Here is a 10,860-nt window from a genome sequence, read left to right as displayed (position 1 = left end):
CATGTGATTGTCTAATCTGCCAATCGTTTGGCAGCAAAGTACTGTACAAAATCATGCAGATATGGGTCAGGAGTTTCAGTTAATGTTCACATCAACCATCAGAATGGGGAAAAAAAATTTGATCTCAGTGATTTGGACCGTGGCATGATTGTTGGTGCCAGACGGGCTGGTTTGAGCATTTCTGGGATTTTCACACACAACAGTCTCTAGAATTTACTCCGAATGGTGCCAAAAACAAGAAACATCCAGTGAGCGGCAGTTCTGTGGACTGAAATGTCTTGTTGTTGATGAGAGAGGTCAACGGAGAATGGCCAAACTGGTTTGAACTGATAAAGTCTACAGTAACTCAGATAACCGCTCTGTACAATTGTGGTGAGAAGATTATCATATCAGAATGCTATTTTCAGATGTGAGTTGGCACTATTTGGGTGGCACGAGGGGACCTACACAATATTAGGCAGGTGGTTTTAATGTTGTATATATATATATATACACACACACACACACAGGGTTGGGGAGTAACGGAATACATGTAACGGGATTACATATTTAAAATGCTAAATATAAGTAACTGTATTCCACTACAGTTACAATTTAAATCATTAGTATTTAGATTACAGTTACATTCAAAAAGTATTTTGATTACAGAAGAGATTTCTTTGCATTATATTGTCATTTGTTTCATTTAATATTTAGTCCTTTCAGATGGAAAATATTTATACATATAAATGATCCAAAGTGCATTTGAACAGCGGTGAAACACTTTCTTATGATGTGTCACATTCATACGAGCAGACAGAGAAGTACGTTTGAAGTAAATTTGGAGCAGAAGAAATAGAAATAAACCTTGTGTAAATTGTTAGCTTTACGCTAAGCTAAAATGCTATTTCTAGCCATTTTACATGCACATGTTACCAGACACGATCATGTTTTTATATGAAGAAAATTCACATTGGATCATAATTTTCTTTTTTTCTAGTAAGATCTTTGATATTAGGGCAAAAAAAATCATATTCTTGATGATAATGTTTTTATTGTTTTCCAGTAAAAAATAAAATAAATCCTTCAAACAAGATCAGTTTGATTGATCTTGTTTTAGAAGCAACACTGCATAAGATATTTGGGTTTTTCAGAGAATGTATTTTTAACATGTGGATTTTGTCTCACTGAGTTTTTATAGTCAAAACAAGTGAAAAAAAATCTACCAGTGCTGAAGAAGTAATCCAAAGTATTTAGATTACATTACTGACCTTGAGTAATCTAACAGAATACATTAAAAATGACATTTTAAAGCATGTAATCTGTAGTGGAACACATTTCAAAAGTAACCCTCCTAAATCTACACACACTACCGGTCAAGAGTTTTGAAACACTTGCCTAAAATGTTTCTCATGATCTTCAAAATCTTTTGACCTGAAGGCGTATGCTTAAATGTTTCAAATTAGTTTTGTAGAGAAAAATATAATTTTGCCACCATATTAATTTATTTCATTATAAAACTAAAATTTAATTAAAAAAAATATATGTTTTTGAAATTGATGACTTGGACCAAATAATAAAGAAAATCAGCCAATAAGTGCCCAACATACAGTAGATGGGAACTCCTTCAATACGGACTACTTTGAAGATGATCAAATATAACAGTTTTGTATATAATACCCATATTTCCATTTCTATTATTCCATAGTTGTGATGACTTACTATTATTTAAAATATGAAAAAACAAATATAAAGAATGATTAAGTGTTCTATACATATATATACACATATATTTGTCAACATTTGTAAATTCATTTGTTATTAGGAAATAACAATGAACAACAATTCTATATAGCATTTATTAATATTGGTTAATCTTATTTTACTGTACAAGTATATACAGTAGTTATATACTGTATATTTGGTAGTTCATGTTAATTCAATTGCATGAACTAATGTTACACATACAACATTTATATTTAAAATGTATCGGTATATATTGAATTTATTAAGATTAATAAATGTTGTATTGTTCATTGTTCTCGTTAACAAATGTTAACAAATGCAACCTTATTGTAAAAGTGTTTCCACTTAACCAATTTTATCAGTATTACAATTCTGGAAACAATATGCCCATGTTAATGCCAACTCTCCATGCCAAGCTTCCTTCATAACTTATGTGTGAAAGTGATAATTATGGGTAATATATCATACTACATTTCTTTAGCTGACATGTTATGTCTCTTTCAACAAGTTCATTGACAAAAGAATATCTCGGTTACAAGGAACCTCAAGCAGTTTAAATATTTCTCACCGTTACATCTGCTTAAGGACTAAAACAACATTATTATGGGTGGAAAGTGATGTATTGTTGCTGAAAGTACAAAAGTTTGCCTTCACCCTCATGTCTGTGAACATAAACATAAAACCATTAAATGAATCCAATTGTGCAACTTTTTAAACAAATGTTTGGGAATGCAATCTAGCAAGCTAGTCAGTCATGTGTCAACATGAATTAAATCATATACAAAGGTTGACGTTAATGGTTATAAAGATGCACATTAACATTCGTTTTGCAAGTTAACATCTTGCTAATATTGTAGCACTGCTAGCATTGCTTTCTCCCTCGGATGAATCACTTGTGTTTGTATTATTCTCATTAGTTGCTATGTATAAAGTGGTAGATTAATGCTATATAAATGTATATAAACACAAGTGTCAAACTACCTTTATGTGGACGCAATTAACGTCTGATTCAACGCTTTAATTTCACCGACTCTATTGAACAGTGCTAATGCCACAGTTATATTTATATGATTCATTTCCTTAACTGAGCTGTCCTAAACCTGAACTAACGTGTCAGATATATGTAACTTTAAGTGTGCTTCATGTCTTTTTTTGTTTATAGGACATAATCATATGTCTAATCACCATGTGTGTAGACAGATGTTGGGTGCGACGTACCTGGACACACCCCTGTGCATTAAAAGCGTAACCTCGCCAGGCATGCAACGCGAGAATGCACAGGCATGTCTCAGGGGACACCATGGATACTACACATAGTTGTGTCTATACTGTTCAAACAAACAATGCATTTACTTTACAAGAATGTGCCGATCATGAGAAAAGTCTTAATGATGATTGTGGTATGTAATTAGGCTTGACAGATGTCTTGATTTTGGGATAGTCTAGGACAATTGCAAGTGATCACTTCAGTCAAAAACACCAAAAAGCATCATAAAAGGGGTCTATGCGACTTGCACTATTTTCCGAGATCTCTTTATGTTCGGTTGCTACATGCAAGAGAACCAATGCTGTTTTGGTGCCATTTATTTTAGTGGGAAATTCACTAAGAATTAAATATGCATCATTTCTTTCAATGCACAATCTTCACTGCTTTAGTGCCCAATTCACTAAAGAAATTCCCCAAATTAAGCAACGACAAAATCTGTGCCGAATGTAATATGGAAGTGGTGGTGACATAGTGGGCTAAGCGCATATAGTGTAATCAGAAGGTCGCTGGTTTGATCCCCACAGCCACCACCATTGTGTCCTTGAGCAAGACACTTAACTCCAGGTTGCTCCGGGGGGATTGTCCCTGTAATAAGTGCACTGTAAGTCGCTTTGGATAAAAGCGTCTGCTAAATACATAAATGTATTTATGTATAAGAGGGTCTGCAGATGGAAATTAGCCTAAGGCTATAATCTGACATATTTACATTTGTGAAAATGTTCATTAATATGTATTGTCCCTTTTAATAAAATAAAAAAAAAAAATAAATAAATAAAAAAAAAAATACATAAATGTAAATGTATATGTAGTGGATGTAGCCTGAAAGCTCTGGAAGGAGGTCAGAAATGTTGGTCTTAGATTGGGTTTTTGATTAAACCGAAACAAAGTCTGTAGAATGACATAATGGCTTTAATTTCTGCCTGATCCACACAGAAAATCTATCTTATGAGTTCAGAAGACTTGGAATATGGTTTGGACTACTTGTATTGTTTTGTGTCAAAGAATTTAAACTTTTGTGTTCCATAGAAACAAATAACAACAAACAGGTTTGGCACGACATGAGGGTGAATCTGAGTACACAATTGTAATTTTGGGATGATCTAGTCCTTTAATGTCATGTTTCAGTTGCTGTTTTAAGAGCACATCAAGAAATCATCAAAAAACAACCATGAAACAAGAAAGAATTGTTTGGTGAGATATTTTCCCCAAACAAAAAACGAAAAACAGACAAAAACTGTCAACTTGTCTTTGGTGTTAAATGACTCCTAAAACAAAGCTATCATTCACAAAACATCAAATAGAATGTATTTGTGTCCTTGTAAAAACCACAACAATGGTCAGAAAACAAAACATCATGCCGTTCGTGTGCTGCGTTACTGGTTTACGTGACTGCATGCGACAGTACTAACCATACAAATAAAGACATCAAATACATGAAAAAGAAACAACAATATCACAACGCCACATCAAAAGGCGGATTTACCAAACAGTTTGCACAGTTATTGAAAAGCAGCAATGACTTTGAAAGTAAATAACTGAAAGGATGTTATCAGTTTTCAGTCCGAGCAAAGAGATGCTAGATGCATTCTAGAAAAAGACATTTATTGGCGTACCAAGGTAGCGGTCAAAGATAGAGTTTGCTGTTGCCTGTTGTTGAAAAGTTCAAGACCAATTGAGAAAGGTCAGTTTGCACACACAGAATGTATGAAATCGTTGTCAATTCGTCAAAATAGTATATGAACAGTTTTGCTTTGCCAAAGAATTTGAATAAAGCGATAAGCCACTTGAGGCCATGCGTTACAGTGACTGTATCATGCATAAGGGATGTTTGTAATCACATGGTGAAATGGGTACCCCTTACCCACTGGTATCGAGTGGCTTATTGCTTTACTAAAACGGTGGCTACAGCACTAAAATAAAATACACCAATGTTCAATAAGTAGTTTCATTTGTTATTGATAATTATCTAAATAATCCATTCTTCCAGCAGGTAATACAGTTCAACCGTTGGCTTTTTTTTGTACGGTTGCCAAGCAATCGCATGTGTGCGTTTATATAACTGTGGCTCATCCAATCAAAATCTAGAGTTGGAACGATCCGTTTTGTAATGGAAAGTGAACTTCGGAAAGAACTCATTCATAATGGTGACCTCATCCATAATTAGGCTGAAATTGAAAGATTTATATAATCTTCTTTAACCTCTGAGGATTTGGAGCATTACGTCAATATCCGAAACGTTCAATGTGACACGTGACTGATCGTACAAAGTGGGCCTTTTGTGAGTTGAAACTTCAACCATAATGAAGTGTCATATGAGATTCCCAGAACATTGAAACTAATAAAAGTCTTGTATGTAAAGGGTTTAAGTTACAATCATTCTGCAGAGAAACCCTTCATAAAAGAAGTCTTCAATTTGCTTTGGCACAGGTTGATAATGGCCCTGGGCAAGAAAAGAGACTGCGAGTCTCAGAAAATAATTATGTAGGAGCGTCTTTGATGATTAAACCAAAACAAGGATGGGCACATAGCTCAAACGACACCGAAGACTCGTCAAACAGGTTGGGATGACGAAATGTACCGTTGGTTTTTGTCTTAGCGTGATGGTGACCTTTGCATTCTTCTCTCTTTATGGCATTTGACCTGTGCTATGTAAACAAAATATATAAAATGTTTCCAATACTGTACTACCACGGGTGTTTGTCAAATAATCTTCTCAATAATAGTACATTTAAGGATATAGTTTGGATTTTGTCCGACAAGTAGCACCATGTTGTATAACAACTTCTAAATCCTTTAACATGCAACATAACAGAGTTTTGAATTGTACATGTTTTAAATTTACGTTAAGTTCTGAAGTTACGTTTTTACGGTAAGCTTTTGTTAACCTGAGATCGTTTTAGGCCACGTCCACACTAGCACGTTGTTGTTGTTTGAAAACATAAAAAAATAAATTCTCTACGTATTGGGTTTATGACAACGAAAACAGCACTTTTCAAAAACGCTCTCCCAAGTGGATACATTTGAAATCGTTGTTTGCTCGTTGTAGTGTGGACGTGTGTTTTTGGTTATGTGACGCAGTCACGTAATCCATTGAACATAAACAATCAAGATGGCGGCCCATGTTGTAGCGACGCTGTTGTGCCTTCACTTTGATAGCGTGGTTAAAGATAAATGTTACTTTGTACAATCTTCACATTGCATTCCTTCAAAGGTGTCGGGAAATTTACTTGGAATTGCCGTCCTGCGACGGAACACGAGGACAACTGCGTTTCAGACCGCAAATGAAGCGCCGATTTTTTCGCATGCGCAGTAAGGGGATTTAAGCGTTTTTATATGTTTTAGTGTGGACGAGTAACATTTGGAAAACATTTGAAAATGCTAGTGTGGGTGCAGAGCGTTTCGAAAACGAAAACGCCATTTTCAAATGTATCCGGATTAATGTAAACTTATTTACACTTTGCAAGTGGCACAATGTGCAATAATAAGGATAACCTCCTAATCCTTTAACATATGTACAACAGTGTTTGAAATTGAGCAGGTTTTAAAGTTACGGTAAATTCCAAAGATTTTTTTATTTTGGTGATTTTCTCCCCAATTTGGAACACCCAATTCCCAATACGCTCTAAATCTTCATGGTGGCGTAGTGACTCGCCTCAATTCGGGTGGTGGAGGACGAATCTCAGTTGCCTCCGTGTCCGAGACATCTTATCAATCCTCGCATCTTATCATGTGACTGAGCGTGTTACCGCGGCTTCACGTTATTTTCCGCGGCATCCACGCACAACTCACTACGCGCCCCACCGAGAGCGAGAACCACACATTATAGCGACCACAAGGAGGTTACCCCATGTGACTCTACCCTTCCTAGCAATCAGGCCAATTTGGTTGCTTAGGAGACCTGGCTGGAGTCACTCAGCACCTCCTGGATTCAAACTCGTGACACCAGGGGTGATAGTCAGCGTCAATACTCGCTGAGGTACCCAGGCCCCTGGTAAATTTTTTAGGTATTTTAGATATTTTTGGCCATGTGCCGCAGTCGTGTGACACATTCAACCCAAAACAATGAAGATGGCGGCCAATGTTGTAGCACCGTTGTTGTGCCTGCCATTCACTTTGATAACATTGTTAAAGATAAATGTTATTTTGTACAAACGTTACATTGCATTCCTTCAAAGGCGACGGAAAGTGTACATGGAATTGCTGTCCAGCAACAGAACATCACGATAATCGCATTTCAGACCGTACATAAACGGCGATTTAAGTGTTTTCATACGTTTCAGTGTGGATGAGCAACTTTTGGCTTTTGAGCTTTTCGAAAACACTCTCCCAAGCGGATACATTTGAGAATGCCGTCTTCACGTTCTGGTGTGGACAGTGAAAATGGAGATATTAAAAAACTAGTTTGTATTTTTGGTCATGTGATGCAGTCATGTGATCTATACAACACAAAACTATCAAGATGTTGGCCAGTGTTGTAGCACCATTGTTGTGCCTTATATCTACTTTGAGAGCATCGTTAAAGATAAAAGTTACTTTGTACAATCTTCACATTGCATTCCTTCAAAGAAATTGTTTATGTCTATTCTGACAATTGGTGTAGTGGACTAAAGCACAGAACTGGTAAGCAGAAGGTTGCTGGTTCGATCCCCATGCTCCGGGGGGGATTGTCCCTGTAATAAGGGCTCTGTAAGTCACTTTGGATAAAAGTGTCTGATAAATGTACCACAGTGTTTTGAATTGAGAAGGTTTTAAAGTTACGGTTTTTAGCTAAAGTAGGCTAATGTTGAGTGTTTTGATCTCATATTTATAGTAAACAGTTTCATTGTTTATGTTCAGAGTAAAAAATGCAATCCTGTAAGGCTGTTGACGAAAAATTTGGTGTTTTGGTTTACGATTCACCCCTACCAGCATCATTGTACCAGAACACGAAACCACAGCCCTGTTAAAGCACTACGTCAGAATGCTGCAAGGACTTCTCCATCCATTACTCATTGGAAACACTCATCCACTCAAAAGGTCATTCCATTGTCAAAGCACCAACACTGAAGACAAAAACAAACATTGAGGAAACTTCATCAGAAGGATGTACACACCTACACATTCTTTGTCAATTCATCAAAAATATGAAATACCACACATGAAAGTATAGGACTTATGTAATGACCATAAATGTCTAAACTATCTTTTATTTGAGCTTTTTCAAAAATAAGTGTGTGAAAAAAAAGGGTGCCTTATAAACGGATTACTTAGCCCTTACGCAAAAGGAGCGGCGCGGATTGATGATGCGTTAAAGTGATGAACTTGCATGTGAAAGTGTGGGATGAAATCCTGTACCAACACCAGAAAACTAGGGCATGAGATCATTTTTACTGCTTAAAGTTCACAAGAGACATGAATTTGGTCTGGATGAGGCAAGGTATTCATGTGGGAGTGTGAAGATAATGCGGAGGCAGCGACACACCCGAATTAGTTCATGTGAACGCGAAGGTGCGCCGGGCTCTTAAGAGCTCATTAATAGGGGAATTAGGCTAATGCATATACTAAAAAGAAAACCATTTCAACGGGAAATGATGCAAAGAGGGAAGTAAAAAATGATTGTCTGCAAATCATGTTATATGCAGGCAGACATGACTGTGCATGCGTTATGAATAAGTATGGAACATAATCACAATTACCTCACCTTTTTTCAGCATCTCACACAATGACCGATCAGCCACAACATTAAATCTACCTGCCTAATATTGTGTAGGTGCCGCCAAAACAGCGCCAACCTGCATCTCAGAATAGCACTGATATGATATTCTTCTCACCACAATTGTACAGAGCGTTATCTGACTTATCGTAGACCTTATCAGTTCAAACCAGTCTGACCATTCTCTGTTGACCTCCCTCATCAAGGCATTTCAGTCCGCAGAACTGCCGCTCACTGGATGTTTTTGGTTTTTGGCACCATTCTGAGTAAATTCTAGAGACTGTTGTGCGTGAAAATCCCAGAAATACTCAAACCAGCCCGTCTGACACCAAAAATCCTCCATGTGATTATCTAATCAGCCAATCGTGTTATACGGGTCAGGAGCTTCAGTTAATGTTCACATCAACCATCAGAATGGGGGAAAATGTGATCTCAGTGATTTGGAGCGTGGCATGATTGTTGGTGCCAAACGGGCTGGATTGAGTGTTTCTGTAACTGTTGATCTCCTGGGATTTTCACACAGAACTGAAGTGTTTATAATACAGATTTATTGGTGTAATAATGGTAGGCTATTACATGAGCTGACCACAGTGCATATTTACGGTAGCCTACCGTGACCACACTAATTAATGTTTGATTAGAATTATGACGCAATACATTCTAATCAGTGAAATCAACAGGCGGTTTATATTTCTCATACACTTTCACATTAATCAGTGTGTGGAAGTAGTGACAAGGAGGTTAGTGCAAGGGAAGTTGTGGTTCTCTGCATACCGTACAGGTCAAACTGTCTTATCATAGCGGAACATTGTGTACGTTTGTTGGCAGCACTTTATAATATCATTAATAACAGTTTGGCTAACAGACGTGATCGTTAATATAGGCCTGCAAGCAGACCGTTAGAATTGACATGAGTTTAATTAGCAAACATTTTCTTGTATGATTTGGGTAGTTGACATGTAACATGCCCATGAACTTTTAGGTTTAATTTTTTTTTTTTTTTAAATCAAAACTGCATATTTTAGGTTACGTAACACAACAAAAAAAGTAATAGATTTTAAAAAAATTTTACCACTTTTTGCAATCCCAAATTCATTTAAAATGGGCCTGTGATGCGAAAATTTTATTATTAAATGTACAAATATAAACTGTATACATTTCAATTTATATATTAAATGTATTCAATTATAAGCGGTTATAATGGCTGCATAGACTATAATAATTAAAAAGAATTGGAAATTGTGGGTCATTTAAAATAGTGTAGATTTATTATAGCACGTGACACTGCAGGATACTGCTGAAACTGCTTGAAATGTCATGTCTATTATCCATATTCATATTTATATTAATTAATATTATATCCAGGTTCATTACAAGTTATGCTCAATCGACAGCATTTGTGGCATAATGTGGATTAACACAAAAAAGGAATTTTTCTTTTAAAAAGGCAAAAATCTTGGTAACAGTGAGTCAAATAATTTACTAACTTTTTCTGTGTAAAGTTAGGCCTATCTCCAGCTTTAAAGTTTCGTTGCCATGACGATGTCATGCTGTATACCCTAAAACAACCATAAGTATTACGATTTAAACAACATTACAGCTCAAATAATGCACAGGTTTGAACAGAAAAATTATTATAAGTGCTTTTTATAAACTTATAAGCTTCGCATTTCTGCTTTTAAACCCTCCAAAAAGTCACTTCCATTGTAAGTGCCTCACTGTAATCTTTATTATTGCTTTTTTTTTTTTAAAGAAAAGGAGGGACGAGTCAAAAAAATAGTTTGTGGTAACATTATGCCACAGATACTTTTGATTAAGTTGAACTTGTTTTAAGACATATTTTGTCTTTAATTGTAGCCTACTGGTCTGTTAAGCTTTACATTAGTGACTGTTGTTAATGAAAGTTGTAAGTGTTTAAGTCTAGACTTCCGTCTTAACCCAGTCAATCTTGGATTTTTGGGAATTACCACTAGAATTGATGTGCACGCATAAAATCATGCCGATCGGTTTAGGCGTGCCTCAAGGCTCTGTGTTAGGTCCTTTTATTTTTTATTCAATTTGACGCACCCTGGACACACCTGTTTGATGATTTCAAGATAATCATTACTGTAAATAAGACGAAATGACCACACCCAACTGTTTAACTCTACTGTATATAAATATCCCTGGATCTCCA

Source organism: Xyrauchen texanus, chromosome 50, assembly GCF_025860055.1.
Source record: "Xyrauchen texanus isolate HMW12.3.18 chromosome 50, RBS_HiC_50CHRs, whole genome shotgun sequence".
Taxonomy (NCBI): Eukaryota; Metazoa; Chordata; class Actinopteri; order Cypriniformes; family Catostomidae; genus Xyrauchen; species Xyrauchen texanus.
This window is presented reverse-complemented; position numbering follows the sequence as displayed.